Source organism: Corvus cornix, chromosome 6, assembly GCF_000738735.6.
Source record: "Corvus cornix cornix isolate S_Up_H32 chromosome 6, ASM73873v5, whole genome shotgun sequence".
NCBI classification, from domain to species: Eukaryota; Metazoa; Chordata; class Aves; order Passeriformes; family Corvidae; genus Corvus; species Corvus cornix.
Window position 1 is genome coordinate 16624891 of NC_046336.1, and position 22651 is coordinate 16647541.

Genomic DNA, 22651 nt, shown 5'->3' on the forward strand with positions numbered 1-22651 from the left:
TGTGATTTGACACATGACATGCCACAGCAACCTTCCAGGGCACAGAATGTGATCCCAGTATGTATCTGATATAATTAAGGATGTATGACTTAAGTACCAGCTCATGGCTGTGGCCTGAAGTGATACCATTGGACTGAGATACAGCATTGTGGTTTTGCTTCCCATCTAGGGAATTGTAATGTGTGCTAAAAATACTGTTGGGCACATGGAAATGCAGAGTGTTATCGTGTGCAGAGGGGGACATGGAATGTTGGTCCCAGTAGAAGTCACCACAGAAGAGGGAAAATGGACATTTTAAGGAAGCCTTCTTGTGTTGCCAGCAAGATAAGCTGGGGCTGGGTTGACATTCTTTATCCCTCTCTCCACTCTGTCCCTTGCGGGATGAGGAATGATCTGTTTAGAAGTGAGTCATAGCTAAATAAAACATGCATAGGTAATCATTTGCACCATATTAGGCATCAATTTTCCCCCACACATTGTATCTATGTAGCTACTGGAGATCTTGTTTTCTTCCCTGTGTTTTTTCATGGGAAGATGCATTTATTTTTAAGCTGTATTTAAAGTCACTCATCTCTAGGGAAAAATGGGATACTTGACAGGAAGGGACCTAATCTTCTCTCCAAAGCTACTCTGTGCCCAGGCTCTGCCATCCCAACTCTGGGTGGCACACCATGACTGTGGTTTAAGAGAGCATCCAGGAGAGAAGACTTGTTCTGACAATCTTTTTAGAAAAAGTATCCAAGATCCTGTATGAAGTTATGGTTACAGACAGCAGCATCTGCTGAATTATTTAAATTGATACCTTCAGGTTCTACAATCATAGAATCAGAAAAGGGGGAGCAGAGAAATGTACACACTGAGTTACTTGTGAAGGACAATAAGGTAATAAAATATTCTGGATAAATACCAAATTAACCAAAGTGATTAAATTTCAGCCTTAGAGAGCTGTAGAGCCAACTCCTGCCTATTTTACCCATATGAGTAGTTTCATTAACAACAATCTGCTTCTTAGTAAATTGCCAGTTATAATAAAAACAAATAACTTGTTCTTTTGTATCTCTGCTGCTATGCATTTTAATAATTCCAGACATACTCATTAAAACTAGTGCTTTTATACTCACATGTTGTAAAATACTCTTGCATTACTGTTAAATCACTCCATCTCCCTTTTCTGTCTGAGCATCAATATAGCAACAGAAGAGGCAGAGGAAAATAAATACCTCCAGAACAGGTGCAAGAGCAAGATGATGCAACTGTCTGCTCACTCTGCCCACAGGAGCAATGTGGCACCTCGGGGCCATGAGCACGGATCCAGAAAGTGGCACTGAGTGAATTCCATGCCAAAATGTTGACAACATCTGATATGTACAAGAGGGCCACTGAGTGCACAGAACTGTGTGTCCAGCAGAACATAACACCATGCAAACACCACTGGAGTTAGATTTGCACACAGTAATTATTTATTTGCTATAAAACCAGATGAGCCTTATAATTGCATCTAAAAGGTGTGCTCCCAAAATTAACAATCCAAAACCTGTATGAAGATAAAGGTTTCATCACCTTTATAGTTAATTTGAAAAAGTTGCTCTCCATTTGCTTATGCTATAGGTACTAATTTTAATAAAGTACAGAGTGACATCTATGTAGGGGGTTTTAATTATTTTTTACTTTGTCACACTTTTATGTTTATAATAACTGTATACTATGAGGACAAAGGGGTGACAGAGCACCAAGTTTGCTTTAAAAGTGTTATTTGTTCTTTTATATTATTCATGAAGTACTTAAGGCTGTTCAGGAGAAAAATGATGTTTAATATGCACATGTGCAATACTTAGTCTGCAAAAACAAGTTGGCAGACATTTGCATGGAGCTGTTGGTAACATGTCTTTCCTAAACAATGGTACATTTAGGAATCTGTTGGCAGTTTTTTATTCTGCCCATGAGGAGTGACACCCCAAAAGACTCATTTTGTGCCCATTCTTCTCAGGAGCATTACTGAGAGGGCAACTGGCTCAGCACTGCAACAACTTTGGAGGGACAGGTTTCACTTTACTGACCCTGTGAATGGGGAAAACTGTGGTAAAATAATATGAATTTGGATTTCTGTCCACACTTCCAAGAGCTACAGTTCAGAAGCTAGTAGAGTTCTCTACAGACATTATTCTTCCCTATTTCTGGAGTCCCTGAATCTGTCATGCTCAATGTTGTTCAGAGCTGGAATAGAAGGGCCCAAAGACAGCTGACAATCTGTGTGTGATACAACAGATGATACAACTCATGATAAATGAGTGCTAATAGATAGAAATAAGGAAATAACTCTGTTATGGGCTGCTCAGCCATTTGAAGAATTGATATGCAGGGAAGGTGAGAGAGGGTAAAACTTACTGTTTTCTAGAAAAAATATTGTTTCCAAATAGAAGGACTTTGCTCAGTGTCTTTTTCCAGTCTAGTTGAAGATTCATCTTAACACTGATGGGTATCTAATGAGTTTGAAGCACTACCTCTTAAACTATGAGCACTTTTGATGAATGATTGTGGAACCCTGTTGGATGGCTACAAAGTTGTGACCTCTGGGTTAAGGAGGGTCCACTTAACCTTAGGGATCTGTCCTGTGGTTGAACGTGGTCCCACCAGAGTTCAGCATTGCAGTGGTACTCTGCAGACAGAAATCCAGCATCTCTGACTCTCTTGTAGATTTATCAAGAGAATAAAACAGAGACCAGTCTGCCGCCAGTGTCCACAGGCAAACACATTTCAAGCAGGAAAAAAAAAATCACTTGAGTCTTTGTACTGCACCAAGGATAACACAGTCCCAACCCAAACAAGTAAGAATTATTATTGGTAACAGACAGCTGGAAACACAGGTCAAGGACAGAAGATGTCCCTGCCTCAGTAGTTTTCCATTTGCTCGTGATGGAAAGGTCTCCAGTGACCACCTGACTGTTCTCCTGGCTTGTTGTAGTCTCGTGGGCAAAGCACTAACTGTGATGAACTCGCAGTTCCTGTGAGCTCAGCTCACATGGTAGGTCAGACTCCAGACTCCCAGTCTGTGGGTGAAACTCCTCTGATGGCATTTCCTTTAAAGCTGTAGCATTACGCACTTTATTCTCTGCTGCATAAGCTTGGGCCCATTTAATCTAAGGCATCCTGCTTAAAATTGGTTGGCGTAGTGGAGTTTCTGCGTACAGATGATTGAAAAAAGAGAGAATTGAGTGATAGGAAGTGAAGCCAAACTACAAGTGGTGTGAACCTTGTTTTCGAGGTAGAACTAAATGTATGTGATATAATTTAAAATGAAATATATATATATATAAAATGTTTCATTTCAGTAAGAAGAAATGCTGAAAATCTTTTTTACTACCAAGCAGATGTGGATGACATTGGCTTGCAACACAGTAGTGCAATGGGAATTTTTTCAAACATTGCCACAGTACATGCTTTTTTTTCCTATTGAGATCTCACTACTACTATAATGTCAGTCAACTGAGAAGAATTTCTCATGTTTTGGGTGGTAATAAATCTTCCACAAAGTGTTAACCAACACCTTGGGCAGTTTTCCTGGTTGGTATTACTCTAGATCCCACAATACAAATTGCTGAAACAGGAGAAAGGGCTTAGGTACATGTTTCAAACATTTCCTTCCTAGTTTTGGTCAGCATCGTGTGACTACATGAGTGAAATAGCAAGGGATTCATCAATAATAGTGGTAAACTACAGCTCAGGCTTTGAGTTACAAAAGAAAGCAAAACCAAAACAACTTTTCCTTCCCCACTCCCCCTCCTTATTCCCATCTAACAGTTCAACAGACTGTGAGAAGTCTTGGAATAATTCCTCTTTTCAATACTTCTAATTTAAATGACTTACTAGAAATGAATATTTCATGGCATATCAGGACTCTCCAAAGCTTCATCTCTTTAGCACTAATTATTTCAACAGGACCTATACAAAAGGCAAATACTGCCACTTTTCTATATTGTCTGCATGAATACTATAAACCCATCTTCATTTGACAGTTAAAGTTCCCATTTCTGTATTTCCTCATTTTTACTTTTCAGTGTCTCCTACAGTTTGTAGTGTCATGGGGTTAACACCACAGTTAACCAGTTAAGTCCTCATTAGTAAAAAAAGTAAGGCTGCTAACACTTAATCCTTAGTTTTCTTTCTCTTTAAGCCAAAGACACCTTTGATTTCCACGCTGGAAATTCTCATAGCAGTACCCCTAAACAAAATACTGTTTAATCCTCCAGGTCAGTTTGACATAGTATCCATTGCCCGAGCAAGGAAGCAAGGTCTACTTAGGCACCTACATGTCTGGAGCTACGAAAGTTTCCACTTCGGAGTAAATAGTTTCCACTAGACCTCACTTCTCTTGTAGTAAAAAAAACAAACAAACAAACAAACCCAAAACAAATCAACCTTCCATCTGCATTCCTTTCACATTCTGATGGCCACAAACAAATTTAGATAACCTCCCAAAACACAGCCTTATGTCATTTGATCAAATGGAAGGACATGCATTATGAAGCTGGAAATGTTTTCCATGTACCTTAGCTGAGGTCTGGACAACCATGTGTCCAACCTGTTGCCTGGGGTGTCAGCATTTCAAATGTGCTTTCAGAGGCTCTTGCCACAGTTCTTTCATGCAACATCCACACTGAGGAAAATAACCTGCAAGTCCAGGCTCTTCACCCTTTCAAGTTCCCTCCTGTTCCTTTACTCATTTTCGACTTTCATCAGACCATCTCTCATAAGGTGCAATTTGCAGTGAGATCCTTCCTCTGTCCTGGCTTCTGCCTGACTCTTGAAGTCTGGTTGAGCATCCAGGTGGACTCTAACCTTGAGAACTTGAATAACAAAAACCACTGGGAATGGGCTACAAGAGATCAGCACAGGGGCTCACGGTGGCTTCTGCCTGCCTCTTGCTGCTATAATACCCAAGGTGAGGGCACTGAGGGCTGCTCTGTGGTGCCAGAGCAGCATAAAGCAAGACCAGTGCAGCCAAAGAGAGTGAACGCTATGAGCATGTGGCAATAATTTCTCCAGCCTACTCTGCGTCATTGAGCAGCCCAAAGGTGGGGAAACACCTCAAAGGAGGAAGGAACCAGAGTTTCAGACTTTCACTGCTCATCCTCCAACTTCTGAGCTGAATGACCTAGAAAATTTTGACTTTCTAGAATTGATATTCACAAGTGTGGCACTTCACTGATCTAAATACTCAGGACAGCTTTTCCCTCAATACCTCCATATGGCCTTTTGTCACCCACACTTAAGTTTTCTGATGGAGAACTAGGTGGCTTTGCATGCCCTAGCCCATTCCCCCAGCCAGTCTCCTGAGCACCCAGCACCCTTGTTCACAGTAATCAGATGCATGAATCTAACAATTCAATTCCAGTTTTATGAAGTGCAGATTTCTGTAAAGATGGAGTTATTATTACAAAAGAACCTGATGTTTATTTTCAGACCATATAGGTTTTGACAAGTTTATTAGTTTTAGATGTGGATCTTAACTGACTTCCATTCTTTGGGTATTACAAGACACTGACCTCTTAAACATTTAATAAACATGATGAAACAATAAACTAGAAGAAATGAAATGTTGTGGAATTAGCTCTGCATTTGAACTGAACTTTAATTGTATCATTTAGCAACCACAAGGATAAGCTTGTAAAGTGGTTCTTTTGAAACAGCCAAACAAGTAGGATGATTCGGGAACACATGGTGTAAGTAGGATGAAGTCTTATAAAGAAAAATCCTTCATGACATTGTAGATGAATAAAGCCAAGGCATAATAATTTCCATTTGCCCATACAAGCTACTGGCACAATTTCTACAACAGAGCTGAAATGGTATGTGCAGATAGCCACTGGGTTGCAAAGTTAATGTTTTTATGAATGAAGCATCCTGGCATGCACAGGTGATCATCAAATGCCAAGGATTGCCTCTCTCTTTTGCATCACAAAACATCTGCAACAGTCCTATGGCATTCAACAACACTGTTTATGATCAAGAGCCAGATTGTGATGTTTGTGTTCACAGCTATTTAGCTTTTACCCTAGATTTCCTTCCCAAATTTTCCTTCATTTTATCCTGCTCCTGTTGGGCTTGCAACCATATAAATTATATGAACAATTGTATTTTTGTCAGGCTAGTTGCCCTGTTGGAACTGCCAGAATCTCACTGGGCTGGTAAATCACAGTTTGGCAGCTACTGCCAGACATAACAAGGACATCCACTGGTGTCCAGGAAGATTTTGGGAAGCAAGGCACTGCTCAGAGGGAATATGGATATCTCACAGTTGATCTGCTTGCTAGGAATATGGAAGTAAGGGGAGCAAAACTAGGCAGAAATATTAAAAAGCCCTTTTGGGGTTAATGGTTAAATACTTATTTTGGGATTGCAAAATACAGGAAAATAGGGAACATAAATATATTAATCCAACAAAAACTAGATCAGTGAAAAGGGTTCCTCATGTAAAAGCTGAAGCACAATGATGAAAAAGTATCTATTCCAGCAAAAACTCCATCACTATTTACTTCCCTCTATTAATACAATCATGGCTTAGTGTAAATCTGATGTAAAACTGAAATGAACTGGAAATGAGAACATTCTGTTTTGCTACTGTTAGAAACAATTGAATGTGATGTTAAGTTCACCACAGGTTTTGTCAGCAAGTCCTTGCTCCTTTAAACTCCTATGTACAGGTTTTCTACTCTTTTGGAGTGGGGATTAAAAAAAAGAAAGTCATTAATTTGGCTTAGTTTGCCTGGGAATTATGCAATCTGGACAATGTGGAGAGCAGTGTTTGAAAGATGTTTTTACAAGGTTGTGCTGGGTGAAAGCAGCACTTCCATCTGGCAGATGCCTGAAATGTGAACTTGCTGTGGGCAAGACTGGAATAAAAGAGGAAAATAAGGTGATACTGGCTATTCAGCTGCAGTTACAAAGTCTTACCTGGCATGTGGCAGAGCTCTTGGGCAAGCTCAGGGTGTACCAGTGTTGTAGAACAACAGAAAACCCAGAAATAATTCTCACTTTGTCTGCAGTGCTTAGAAAACAAACAAGTGTCACTGATTTTTCTTTAATAATAGATTCATAACTAAAATATTCCTTGCTTTAGTGAAACTGGAATAAAGTATCTTCTAAAAACATGACCAACCAATAAGACATAAATAAGATTACTTCCATGTGTATGAGATTATTATAAATGGGACTTCTCTTTTAAAAGAAGAATACTGTAAACAAATACATGATCCAGTTTATTAACTGAGATTGGCTGGATTACATTTTGAAAATAAGATACACATGTTGGCAATTATCACACTTCACTATAGTTAGGCCTTTGAAAGACATACCTTATGTGTTTTTTTCCTGTGGAAATCATAGCTTTTTAGCTTGCCTTACTAGAAGATTTTGAGAAGTATCTTCTCAAAATGTAAATACAAGCCTGATTTCTGAATTCATGTTCAGACATGAGAGGGCAGATCCAGATTCCTCTATTACCTGGGCTGAGGTGGAAGTTTGGAAGGTCTTCCAGCCAGCTGGGATATACCACAGAGGGGGATTAGGTATAAATGTTTCAGCGGCTACCATGTTGGCCTATAGCCTGTGTCACTCAGGGTACGAGACTAAGAGAGGCTTTGCCTGGTTCAACTAGGAGAAGAACTGTGTCAGTGCTCGGTTTTATTAGGGTTATTTTACCTCGCAGGATGGTTGTTCTCATGTCCTGGTTTGTAAAATGTAGCAGAACAGACCTTCCCTACTTAATATAGGTGTTATTAGGGGAACTTAAACTGCTAGGCTCTTAGGTAGTAGTTGCCAAAGTAAGATTATATATATATGTATGTATTTTTTTTTTTTTTACTTTAGCTTTGAAAGAAAAAGCTTCTCTGCTTGATAAAAATAAAGAGAGAAACCTTTTGAACAACAGCAACCCGCCATTCAAGGCACTCGTGGCATGTCCAAGCCAAGTTCTTGTTCCCTATCAGGTAGAGCCCTTGTTTTGCCCTGGCTCTGCTGCCTGGCTGGTGCCTAAGCCCTAAGCACTGGGCTGCTGGCCATTCTGGAGCAAGTCTCTCTGAGAGTGAGAGACTTCTCTTTCTGAAACACCACAAAACATGATTTAAGCACTCTACATGTCTTGAGAAAGCTCTGTGCTGGGATGCACTGGTTACAGTGGAGAGAGGCAAGTTAGATCCCATGGAAAGTGATACAGATCTTAACCATAGCACCATATTGAGTCTAAATAAATGATTGTTGTTGCAAAGTTTGGACAGATGGCTGGCAAAACCTGCCAGGGGCATTTCAAAGTTAATATTCATGTGCTGTCCCTCTTCTCCATGTTAAGGAAATGCATGTTAATGTTAACCCTGGCACTAATCCAATACTGGGTTCTGACATTAGAAGGACATACACGGCAAGTAGGAACATGTCTGCGGGGATTAGAGGTGACTGTTCACTCTCACAATACAAGAACTTTGTGCAACAGCTGTAGGGAAAAGAAGAGGAATCCCAGGCCCAAAATCTCTGCTTCAAGCCCATTATAATTTCCAACATGTCCAAGCAATGATGACAAAGTATTTTGCAGACATTATTGGACTTCGGTGCTGTTAGTCCCATTCTGGCATAGATAACACACAAGCATGAAAAAGACAGACCTAACCTCTCTTCCCTGTCATGCAGCCTAGAAAACCAGCGGAGTATTGCGAGAGATATTGCAACAACAGCACAAATTAATCTCCTTATCTAATAGACGCCAGTATTGGTGGCTCAAAGTTATATGACATAGAAAGATGTGAGTTTAAAATGTCAAGTGTCAACGATAAAGGAACCCTGGCCTCAGCTAAGATTCTCAGACAGCAACTCCCCAGGTACAGAAGTGCCACAGTTAAAGCATTATTTACTTCAACCAAAATTTGCCACCTTTACAGTATGAAGGAGCTATGCCAGTCCTGTCCCTCCTTCCAGGACAGCAGAGACAAAGATGGCCAGGTGATGGGTTAACTTCATGTAATGCACTTCAGGCTTCATTGAGGGTGTTGAAAGACCTAATTTTTCAAGCAAAGCCTGGGATAAAATTACATCAGAGGCCATACAAGTCTTCAGCTGCCTTGAGCAGGCCAGTAATAGGGGAAACCTTTTTTCCCTGTCTTATGTTACGGAAAACCTCAGATTATTTTTGAGTTTGGTGCTGATTCTAATGTCACTTTTAAAAAACATGAAAAAAGGAATAGAGTTAAAATCAAGACTTCATAAATCTTACTAGAAAAAGATTCTGTTTAAATTACATGAGATGAAAGTATGTTCTGAAAACTCTCCAAAGGATCTTAAAAATGCAGTAGGGGGAGAAAGATACCATCCAGTTAGTCCTCTAGTCCTACACACCAAAATAACCACACTAAATAGCAAAATAATCAATTAAGGAGGGATCAGAAAAGCATGGGGGAAAAATTGAGCAAAGGACGCAGCAAAGCCAGTATCCCTGCCTCTCTCTGTGCTTCATTTATTTCTACAAAGCCAAAGATTGTTTTCTTGAAATTATAAAATGAAAGCCAGCCCTGCCCTGTTTTGTTAGAAAATGTTGATCTTTTTATATCAGCTACCTGCTCAGAGGCAGAAAATTTCAGATAGATTCTTTTAACAGGCTCTCTTTTTTTACTGTAAGGCCAAGTAAATGGATGAGGCATTTATTTTTTGGAAGAATGAGAGAAGCATTTCTGCTCTGCCTCTGTGTTTGTGGCCACTAACTGGTGACAGCCACTAGAAATTACTGCCTTGAAAATTTTCTTCCACTACCAGCCCAGTCTATGTGTTGGAGGCAGGCAGAGGTGAGCAGAGCCTCAGTCAGTGGATTTCTTGTGTTGGCAGCCAGCAGCAGCACTATTGCTGGTATGCCTTTATTCCTGTTGTGGACAGGTGCTGGAGCAGGGATCCATCGGCCTTGCAGCAGGCAGGGAGGCGTGCAGCTCGTGCCACAGCAGCCCCACGGGGCTGACATGGCTGTCTTTACTTTCATGTTCCCATTTTTCTGCACGTCAAGCTAAGCCACAAACCAGCTCAGGGCTTTATCAGCCACCTGCAGAGGATTAGGTGGGCAACCTTGGCCTAAGGTTTCACAGCAAGCCCAGGCAGCGGCAGCAGCTCTGGCATGTGGGGAGCTGAACCACGGTGTCCCACGGCCCCAGCAGAGATCAGACTGCATTTGTGCACCCAGGCTTTACAAAGCAGCCATCTGTCACTGTGCAGCCACAGGGGACTTAGAGGGGCTTCAGCAGCTGGATCCCGTCCCCAAGTACTGTACAGTCTAGATGGGACCAGACAGTAACCAAAGTGTTACAAGTCAGTGATGGAGACCTGAGGAACTGCTCGTGAGACAGACCCTCTACAACAGCAAAGCCCATGCCAAGAACTGCAGCAATGGAAGGAGAGAAACCTTATCTTACTACCTGGAAGTTATTAAGTCTGTACTTCATACAGTAAGAAAGTTATTATCACCAGCAAATCTGTCCCTTTCTCTCAGACAAAGAATTTGCAAAGCCATGAAGCCAGGTGTCTGATAACATGGAAATCACATCAGAGATGAACACCATCAAAACTGTTTTTAACTGCCATTCTGGAGGTGCTTCCAAGTTTTAAAGTGATTGTTTAGGGAAAACAGCTAAGTTTTCAGGTCACAATAAGATTACCTAAAATAGAATTTAGAGTTTGGATGCTTAGTACGAAAATGAACAGATAGGATCATAAATCTATCTTATGCTAGATACCTCTCTGTATTATTCAGGGACCCTGAGATTTTAATTTTTATATATTCTAATGCTTCCATTCTGGCGGGAATTATACTGCTGTAATTTGGTCAACTAGCAGGTATTACTTTCAATAAAACCAGTGGAAACAAGATTAGATGCAAACCCATTTACAGCAAAGCCAACCAACCAACCCAAACAAACCTCAAAACTTGTAATTTATAAAGCACTTGCTCTGATGCAGCTCGTGCCCAGCTTCCTGGGAACCATAAGGGAATATATTAATTCCTCTGTGAGGCCAAAGAAGGCAAGTATCAGATGGAAGACACTTTATAGTGGATCTACTCTAAGTCATTCAAACTTCAGTAGCTGTTTGAGATATCTTCTGATTCTCTGACTATAGTCTGTTCTCTGCGGACCAAACATGAGAATTCTTTAATCAAAATGGTTTTCTAATCAACGTTAAAAAGGATTTTAAAAAAACCTCCAAAACCTTTCTGCCCTACAGAGTTAAGGGAAAGCTCACAAAAAGGAACTGAAAACCAATATGCTGCTTTTATACAGAATTTCCAAGAAAACAGGCGTGGGGAAGCAAGTATAATGAACAGCCAAGGAATGGTCTTTAAGAAAAATGAAATGTTAGAGAGTTTTCAAGCTTATCTTAAGCAGGTATCATTGTAAAAGCATCTATAAAGAGCTTTTGTTAGTGTTACAAGTGTAACTAGAAGCAGAATTCTGTTATGGTAATAAAGCTGCTACTGCAAATATTTTACAATGGAGAAATAAGCTTTTTGTAGCTAATAAAAACATATATATTTAAAGAAATGGTGCATTATGCAGGTCAGCATTATGTTTCACCTCTGATTTCCTTTTTTTCACACCCCCTGCATGCTTCTTCCTCACCAAAAGCCATAATCCTTGAAGAGGAGGTAGTCATGCTCTGCACAACTGTAATAGTCTAAACACGTCTTTTTTTCTGCAGATTGAGACCTGAGAATTTAATGATTTACAGAACACCTCTGCTCGAGGTCTTCTCTCAGTTTTTATTAATTAAGAGTACATGTCTTTGATACAAAGTAGAATCTCTGAGAGGCGAGAGGCATTGCATTCTCAGGTATATTTAACACAGAGCAATGTGATGGATGCAGTTCAGGGTTCTGTGCTGCCCATTTTGCTAGCATAAATTTAGGAAGTGTTAAAAGGTCTAATGCCTATAAAAGTTAAGCATGTTACAGCAAGCCAAGAAAAGGGAGATGATGCATTCTCTCAGGAATCTGTCTAAGGAAGTTATGGGTGTAGCTGCTGCGCTCTTTGGCTTTGGTGAAAGTCTAGAACAGGAAATGTTGTGGGATGTCCCTGGCAAAATTTACAGAAACAACAGCTCTAAAGTAAGTGGGAAATTTAGATAAGAGAACTGACATAAATCCTTAGGACAAACGAATTGCCTATTGGACTGAGAGTCTAGAAGAGTAATATCTTCCTCCTGGAATTAACAGCTTATTGCAGAAAAATGAATGAAATGCTACAGCAATGATAGATTCCCCCAGAGTAGTTACTGGGTCTTCTCACTTGGAGAAGAAATGAGAGGAATTTTCTTTTTTTATTCTGCTCTTTTGTTAGTTATAGATGTAACAGGAATTCAGACAACAGAAAAAAAATTCTAAACCACTTGGGGAACTTGTCAGCCTTTTGTGATTTATACAAAATAAGTGGGACTGAACACAGTGGGACTCCAAATCTTGGCCTCCTCACCACTGACCCCAGAGCCACTCCTAAGGTGGTGCTGTAAAAGCCTACGCTTACTACTGGAAAGAGCCATTACTGACAAATGTGGTCTCAGAAAATGTTCAAAGTCATGTGTCTGACTTCTTTTTCTAAAAGCAGAAGTTACCCTCGTTAAGTCTATTCTGGAACAATATTGTCAATCATTTTCTGAGCATTCAGAAAGTCCTGCTTTGTTTGCAAAATTAGAGCAGAGAACAAACAAGAGTAAATTGTCAGCTTCAGCAAAACCATCTATTTGAAGCTGGAGGCAAATATCAGGATACCTTCTTTCCTGAACATTTTGGGCCAGACTGCCTCAAACGGTGGAAATCAGAATCAAGTTCAATCAACAAGGCTTTCTAGCGCATTCCCAGTAGCAAAGTGACGCCTTGCTGAGCTGCCAGACTCCAGCACTTCCACCCACAGACCTGCAGAAGTGCCCAGCTGCCCTGCAGATACACGTTAAATGTAGCTTCAGTGTCTGCAACTGGAGACCAATGCTGTCACTTGCATAACGCGCAGGGTCTGCTCAGTGTTGAAAAAGAGCATGTTTAGTATGCTGTGTTTCTTTAGGGAAATGGGTGACCACAGTTAACCTCCTTAAAGTTTTTTTCTGCTGCGGCAGGTTTTTAAAGCAAAGAATTTATTGGTGTGAAAAACCAGACATGCTCTTAATGCCAAAGTTGCAGTGCCCACGTTTCATATCTGTGTTTACTTCACAGCACCATTCAAGCCCTGGTCCAAGTAGTCTCAATAATAATTGCTTGTTAATATTAGAGTGGTTCCTCAGGAAGTTCCCATGTGACAAAAAACACTGTTGACAGATTGAGAAGAGGTTCAGGTAGAAATTCCCCCTACTGCACCAGCACTTTAGGATTTGTTGTGAACCTAAACATGTGAAGAATATAGCTTTCACCCACAGATGGCGATGAACACAGTCTGTGCCTTCCCAAGATAGAAAACCGCAGATTCAGGCTCAAGGAAATGCCAACACACAGCTTAAAGAAAGGGGCTCTCGTTTATGTTAAAACAGGATAACCAGTTCGGCATGAAAAAGGTGGGAGTCAGATTGGTATCCACCCATTCATGAGGCTCTGAAAAACCCAGGAAGGCGCAGGCTCAGAAGAAAACTGCCTCATCCTAATAAGGCAGAGCTGTCTGGCAGTGACATAGTCTGGATGCCTTCTATGTGAACTAACGCACGCCATCGGGGAGCCGCTTCTGCGTGGCTTGGGAGCCGTGTCATCTTTCCATCAATAACTAAGTGTGGTCACCTCTGCAGGACTGCTTGTGCTGAGTTACACACAAATGCTGTGCTTGCTTGTGTGCTGCAGGAAAATCTCATGTTACAAGAAAAGCCACTTACCGATGTCCCGAGTTACCCTCTGCCTCTCCTTCAACACGAAAGCCCAGAGAAAAGAAAACAGTCACCATGACTGACTAGAAAGCATTTCTGTCTGCACAGGGGATAAAAAATTATAGCAAATATTTTATTTATTTTTTTGACGCTGCAGTAAAATGATACTGCTTCTTTGTTTGACTTTTCAAGACCTTCCTTTGTTTAGATTTAACTTGATATGACTGAATCCTTTAGAAAGATTAGATTTGAAATGGGAGGCAACAGCTCAGAAGAAGGGCATCTATGCAAACAGCCATGTTTCTGTCTATTGCTGAGTGGAGGCGGCAAGGTGTCTGCTGAGGTAGGAGATGCTGCTCACTTTTTTGAAGAAATGTCTTTATTTCTTCATATATTTATAACATTCATATCCACTACTTTAATGCATTCCAGGGAGAGGCAGATCTCTCTACTTTTGTCAAGAGAATCAGCTGAAAACAAGCCAATAACAATTTCTGGACTTAAAAGCAAGCTCTGTGGTTCTGCAGGAAGGAGGAGATTTAGCATTATAAGCACAAACAAAAAAACCAAGTCATTTACAAAGAAGAAAGTAAGTATATCATGTCAAAATTTATTAATGTAGGTGCTGTTCTTATACTTCATAGCCAAAAAATGATCCTTCCTGCAGCAAGATTCCATCTGAATTTTTAGGATATTTGCTTGATTAAGCACTGCAAGATGTGCCTTTTGTGCCAAAACTTCATTTTGGTCTATTGGCATTGTGGAGCTTTGTTATTCAATCAGAAATCCCCCATGTATTAAAATGAAAATCAATACTCAGCTACCTCTACTACATCTTACTCTTTTCTTTCAATAGTTTTAAATATTGAACCAAAATATGGTGGTATGTTGACATTTCATACTTTTGCAAGGCAGAAAAATTAAAGCAAGTGATGACCTTTTCTTACCATCTGCAATAATCAAGTACAGCTCTACTGGTCTCTTAATCCCCCTCCATGCCCTCCTTCCAGGTTTGGTACTGCAATGGGGTATCAGTGGCTAAAAAGAGAGCAAGAAATTGTGGTGAGGGACAGAAAATGTGCTGAGGTGCTCTTGGGTGAATGAACAGTGGAATTGTAAAGATTTTGTTTAAACGCAGGCATTTATCTCTTAGCAGAACAAAGTATGAGCTTATTCAATTCTCAATTTATGAGATAGTTTGGGATTGCTTAATCATCATTGGGGCTCCCTAAACTTCAACTACAATGAATTTTCAGTTTGGAGGAAGTGTTCTCATTTGCTCATCAATTACTCAGGAAATGAAGGTAACTCCGACATTCACATACAGAGAGGAGCTTCCACCACAAACCTCCCAGTCACTGTAAGCAGCTCCTTTAACAGCCAACTCCTGCAAAAACATAAGGCACTCAAGAGGTGCATCAGGCCAGGCATAAATACACCTCTATGCTAATAATGCAGAAAAGAAGTTGAAAGTTTGAAAGGTACTCCCAAAAGCCCTTCTAACTGATGTACATACACATTCCCAATGAAAAAGGCAACAGACCCCTTTGACATGCCATCTCCTGCAGAGAGGCCTTTTCTCTGCCATGTCAGACTCCACCTGCGGCAGGAGTGAAACTGGGTCTAGCTAGAGATCTACAATTCACTTACAAGGGTCCTGTTTCACTTGCAATTCATTAATAGTTCCAAGGTTCTAGACATACTGTTTCAACAGTATGCAACTTCCCTGCATGAGCTACGGCTTCCGCTTCAAATTGCCACATTCGAGTAAGGGGACAGAACCAGTAATTTGAATTCATAGACCTTGGAACACTCCATTCTGTTTGAGCAACAGAGAAGGGGATTGAAGTATGCCCAGCAAAGAGACCAAAAGCGTAAGCAAGTGTGAGGCAGTGCATTGCAAGAGTACAAAGCATTGTCAGGGTGCCCTGCCAAGCCATTGTAGGTGTAGTCAATATAGAAACCCATCTGAAATTTTCCAGAAAACACTTTCCACATGACTGACATCTTCTACACGTCAAAACCAACAAAACATTCATTATCCCAGCTCTCTGTCCCAAGCAGGCAGGACAAGAACACATGCTGATACATCAGCATTTCACAGGAGAGAGCAATTGTCATTTATGACCACCTCTGCATTTTTCTCCTTTAGATGAAGGATTTCTTCCCTCTGCACCAGAACCTGTCAGCACACACCAAACAATAATGATGTATTTAAATGTAGTCATTCAGCACTATGTACCCAAGCACCTACAGCTGAGAAAGCTGTTCATTCAGTAAGCCAAATTTGGAGCCTCATTCTGCTTAACCTGAGGAAATGCTCCATCGTCATTCCACTGCTTATGCTCTTGTTCTGGCATCCACAGAAAGCCTGGTGACTCAAAAGTGCCCACTCTTGGGCAAAAGAAAATGGAAGACACTCCAAAATGTAAGTACAAGAAAAGAAGTCTCTTCAAGGTAGGGAGATCACTCACCTCCAACATCAGTTGTAATGCAGGTTTGCTAGCCTGGACTCCTTCATTCTGGTTGAGAAATAGGTCCTTCATTTCACTACTTCCCTTACTCTTAAGTTTCTCTTTGCTTTCTCCATCTCACTGTAATGAAAGAATAGTCAGTCCAGTCCCAAGTAACCATTCTGAGTATGTATTTCAACATTGTTATGGTTAATTAGCTTGTCAGATAGCAATCTGGGAGCAGTGGATATATAGGTCCTTCAGGCACGTTGCATATTTTATCTTTGCCATATCACTAATTATAACCATGGTTGTGATTAGAATGCCGAGATTCACGATTTTACACATCACTCTTTCCTTGCCTATCCTAAGTTTCGTTTCAGCCTCCTCTCTCTGGCTCCAAAAGCAGAGACATCAGTAACATGGAATGCCTGCCAGTGAGCCAATGCTGATCCCTCTTCCTGTAACATGTCCTGGCTGAGCATGTCCAGGCTAAAACATCATTACAGCCAAATTTTCACATCCCCAAAAGCAGTATTTCTTTGTATCACTATGTACTAGTATGAACAACACTCCTCTCAAGCTTCTTGAACAGACAACCTTTAGATTAAATGGAGGAACTGGAAGCAGGTTTTAAACTAGCTTTTCCGTATACTAGAGGACACTTCGTATGTTTAGTTGCACTAAAAGTACCTAATCCCTTTAAATTCTTATCCTTTCAGAGACCTGCTAGGATTCTTGAAATGAGGTCATTCAGACCAAGGCACCTGGGATAAGTAAAAAAACCCAAAACCAAACAGTGAGAGAGAGGGAGACCAAAAAAGCATACAAGTCCATAAAAAAGAGTTGTGCAGGACTCAAATACCTGATCCCAGACTCTCTTTGCGTGATTGCCTCCTAGCACTGGAGAAAACTCAATTTGACAGATACCTACTTTTTCCACTTCCCCATCCAGGTGCCCTGAGCTGCACCACTTTATACATCCAGAACTGCCTCAGCTGAGGGTAAGCAGAGATGCTCAGCATCCTGCTCTGCTTCACCCTGCTCCACACCCAGAAGCAGGGCTTTAGTTCAGCCCGGTGGCAGGAAACACTCAGCCATGGGGCAGTTGGTTTCCAAGTCTCAGAGATGCAGACAGAGGCCACGGCAGCTCCCGTCTTCCTGTAGAACAGAGGATGAGGTGGGGTTCTCTCAATTTGTTAATCTGATGCTTGGCTGCTTCTGTCTGTGGGCAAGAAAGCTGTGATTCTGAGCAGGATACCTTTGTCACTGGGTGACATCTTCTTCCTCTGTGAGGCAACACTCCCCATCTCACCAGCTGAAGCCATGGTACTGCTCAGGGAAGCACTCACCATGCTCAGGGCACTCCAGGGTGAGCAGGGAGTTCTGGTTACTCTCCTCACTGCCAGAAATGCTGGCATACATTACTGTTCAAGTGCCAAACACAACTCATCTTGGGGGCAGGAACCAACTGACCTGATCCTTTACACAAATCCAACATCTCCCCTCTTCCTCACAACTGCCCTAAGCTGTAGCCCACAACCCTGCAGCCTTTTTGTGTCTTTGTGTTCATGCTTTCTTTCGATTTAATTAATTTTGGTTTGGCAGAACACATTCAAAAGGAGAGAAGGGTGTTCTTCCAGGATAAGTGGTTGCCTTGGAAATAGGACACATGGATTCGAATTCTCTCAAGTTGAGAAGAGAACCAAATGTAAAGCCCCTGCTTTATCTGCAAGGGCAGTAACCACCCACTGCCATGGGAAAGGTGCACCTCTGAGACATTCAGTGAGCTGTAGCCCACTCTTTGAAGAAATGGACCATGGAAGTGTCCTCAGGAGCCAGGACCAGGCTTCTGCAAAAAGGCTTTCCCCTGAAGCTTGAAGCCTGTAGTAGGACATTTTACTCAGGTAATCATCCAGGCAACTTCTTGCTGAGCATACAGACTTTGCATAACTCTTTCCTCAGGCTGACTGCTAATCTGTCAGGGAGAGAAGAAAAAAATCGGTGATTTTGCCTAAAAATTGGTATGATAATAATGATGCTTTCTGGATTGAGCCAGTAAGTACAAATTCAAGTGAAATGGTTTTATACCTGATTTAGTTGGGGTTTTTTTGGCTGAAAAATGCTTTCCCTCATAGCTTCTTTTCAAGAAAAGTTAGCATTAGGTCTGGGTTATTTACAGCTAGTCAAACTGCAAAAAGGTTGTCTCAGGGCATGATCTTTCTGAAAAAATGCCAAGACATTCACAAGCTGGACACAGATCATTTGTTGAGTGTTTTAGGGTACTGTGAAGGTGTCAAATGAAGACGACTTCAGGCATCCATAGCAAAGGCCCAGGAGCCAGCGGGACTGTGACCCTGCCCAACCTTGAAGCTGTACTGTCTTGTGTGCTGAAGATCAAAGGCAACAGAAATAACAATTATCATGTTACATCATGCTGTTCCGATAAACAAATGCACATATTTTCACTTCAGCTTTTCCTGTGCTTTAAGAAAAGTGCAGTTTTAAAAACAAACCCCAAAAGACTATGAATTAAACTGTGTATATCCAAAAGCCAAGCTTGTTATGTTTTGCTACTTTTAGTTAGTTAACACAAAGAGGATTTTTAGGAGTTCAACATACCACTGCTGTCCTGCGACAATATTTCACAGTGTAGTAAGAGAAGCTGTCTTATTTTTCTTCTTGGTCCAGAGTGAATAATTCAGCACTGCATGTTTCATAGTCTGAGTCATAAATGTTGAAATTGATTACACAGAGGCATTGGAGCAGTTTCTCATTTTGCTTGCTTAAAGAACCAGTGAAATTCATTGAGACATAAAACTCAGACTTCTAACTTGAGGCTTTTTATTTCCCCCCACCACTGTCAGGACAGCAACTCCAAGGGCACAGTACATGTTCAGAAATCACAAGAGCACTTCAAACCTCCAAAATTCTGAGAAGGGTATATATGAGGAACATTGCTTAATCTGGCTTGCTTCTAGCAGTGAACAGGTATTACCAGCACAGAGGTACGTGCTAATTCTCAGTACTGTGTAACCTCAGTGGTTGTCCCTGTTCCTCTGCCTACAAGGAATTTTACTATTTAACAAAGTTTCTGTTTACTGAAATTACTCTTTAACTCTCTAGCACCCCTTTTGATACCAAAAGAATGCAACTGGATCCTCCCAACCCCATCTGCCCCAGGACAAGCAAACCCGCCCTCCTTTGCCTCTCTTCTCCTCTGTCATATGCTCAGCCTCCTCCTCACACCCCCATTTTAATGGCTTGCCATTGAATTAATATATTTGTCAATAACAGCACTTGATTAAGAAGAAATATATATTAATAGTCTCCCTACCAGGAGTAAGCTCAAATACACCAGAATGCAGAATGAAAGACATTAAAGCCTTGGTTTTTTCAAAAAAGATAGGATTTTGCTTCTTGCCTATGGAACCAGTTGTGGTCCACTCTACAAGAGTCATTTGAGCCCCTGTTGACGACCAGACAGAGCTGGAGCAAATCTACTACAGTAAATGCAGTGAATCCAGCACTGTTTGATGTTGCACTTCATACAGGTATAACTGACCTGATCCTTTACACCAAATCCAACACAAAGCAGATCAGTGTTTGCTATTTCGGTATGGAGATCAGAACTGACACTTGTAGGACTCCCCCAAGACACTCCCAGTGGAAGAACTCCCTAACATATAACTAGAGTCTAACAGAAAGGGTGCAGCTAAAGGTAACATGGCTGGCATGAAAAAGGCACTAGCAACACCACTTTCAATTCTGAATATGCTGCCTCTGGTAAAAAAGTCAGTGGCAGACTAGGACACGCTGCCCCATTTAAACAATTGAGTTACATTACACTCAGTAGTGCAGATCTTCATCCACCTGTAAGTGCTATGAAAACTTTTATTGCAATGCTTAATTATTTTCTCCTCTGCAAGCTGATGGAGGCTCTGGGGCAGATCAAGGGAGCTGATGGAACAACCTCAGCAGCCCATTCATTAGACCTCCTGTATGACCTAGACTGGGCAGGATTTTCTGCACAGAATGTTCCTCTTTCCCAACCTCACAGGGCAAATTAGAGTACATCCAATTAAGATACAGAGAAAACTTCAGTTAGAAGGAAATAACCTAATTCATATTTCTCTGGGACATGAGCATGATACATCCATCTTTATTAAAGCAAACAGAACAAGGATAAAAACACTTCACAATCCAGGGCCAGAAAACAACCCTTACTGTAAACAGAGGGTTTAAATATTATTCTTAGAAGGATTATCTTTTAAAGAGTTGCCAAAATGTTCATTGGCCAGAGCTAGTGCCCTCAGACTTGTAGGAAGTTGTATTTTTTAAAATGTTTTGTCTTTGTGATAACCTTAGGAAGGGCCATTGCACACCTCAGTGCAGTCTTATTGCTCATTCTGTGCTTATTTCACACCTTGCAGTCCTCCCTTTGTTGGGGGTATTTACAGCACCATATTTCAGTACTTCTCTGATCAACTGATCCCCTATAAAAACATTTGGAATTAGAATCATGGAATTATTTAGGTTAGAAAAGAACTTTAAGATCATAAAATCCAGCAGCTACCCTAACACTGCTAAGTCCACCACTAAACCATGCCCCCAAGTGCCACATCTACACCTCCTAAATACCTCCAGGGACAGAGACTCAAACGCTTCCCTGGTCAGTCTGTTCTAATGTGTGACAACACTTTCCACGGAGAAATGTTTGCTAATATCCAATCTAAACTTCCCCCAGTGTAACTTGAATCCTGTCACTAGTTGCCTGGGAGAAGAGGCTGATCCCCATCTTGCCACAATCTCCTTTCAAGCAGTTGTAGAAAGCAGGAAGGTCTCCCCTGAGCCTCCTCCAGGCTAAACACACCCAGCTCTCTCAGCTGCTCCAGACCCTTCACCAGCTTTGTTGCACTTCTTTGGACACACTCCAGCACCTCAAACTCCTTCTTGCAGTGAGGGGCCCAAAACTGAACACAGGATTCGAGGTTCAGCCTCATCAGTGCCGAGTACAGAGACTTACATCTTTGAAAAATCATACAGCAAAACCACTCCAGAGAGAAGAATTTTCAGGTGGGCTACATAACACTCATTGTCACGGATGAGACTTGGGAATTTCATGGAGAGGAGCACAGGCACGAGGCAGTGCCCATCAAGAGGGAAGGGGAGGGCGGGTGCTGCCAGCGGGGCACTGCCAAACCACGCAGTCTCTCCTGGTGCAGTGTATCTGCTTTGCAAAGCCCCAGATACTCAGAGGGCTTGCTTTGCTTGCTGCACGCTTTATTACCCGTGTTAGAGAAGTGGTGGGGAGGGATTTGCAGTGAGAACGAGTAACACCGTTGTAAACCTTTTATACCTTCCACCCAAGGCCTCAAGGCATTTCCCAGCTGCCGGTGTCCCCTCGGGGGCGGCCGGGACGCTCCGGTCTGAGCAGAGCGGCTCCCCCGGCGCTCCCGGAGCGGCTGCTCGCCCCCAGCGCTTCCCTGCACACGCCTCTCTGGCGCTGAGCTGGTTTGGTTTTAGCTCTGGCAGGGAGCACTTCAGTTGCATCAGTGCAGAGTTATTCTGTTCCACGGGCAGCCTCCCAGGCTAAAGCGAGAGTTTTAAAAAGCTTACTCAGTAAATATCAGATTTCATATTGTTTCATCTACCACTTCCCACCCCAGTCTCAAGGCTAAGGACAAAAGCAATAATTTAACTTCACATCAATTTGCTGCTGGTCTCCTCTACCCTTCCCCAAGATTTCCAAATAACAAGCATCACCATTTCCCTAGCAGGCACTCCAAGCCCACAGCGACATAAAAGCCAAGTGAGGCCACGGCATCTCTTCAGGAACACAAGAGGAAATGAGACCCAAGACACCCACAAACTGGTAGAAAGTAGAAACTGTTTCAATCTGCTCCTGGGTTTAAAGAGTCAGCTGCCAGGACAAAAGACTGCGGAAAATGTTCTCTTACAAAGACTCACAGTAAATGAGAGAGGTCAGCAGTGAGAAAGCTACTGAAGAGACAGTAACTGTAGCTAATTAGATGGGCTGCTGCCTGGCTGTCTGAAACCTAAGGATTTGCCCATGAGGTATTTTAAGTTTTTAGGGCCTTCCCACCCTTGTGTAGTATGCTGAAGTAGTTCATGCAACAAAAAGATTGCTTCTTTTCCCTTTCTTTTATTGTTAACACCTTAAATACATCATTGTGCTCTCTTCTATTTTTTTTTTAAGAAAAAGCAGGTGAAGGTAGGTGAAGGATAGAGCTGCAAAACCTTGCACACTCAGCATTAATGTGAACTTAAACATATTTTGCAGGTAGGCAATTATTTCTGTACAAATTTTTTCACTA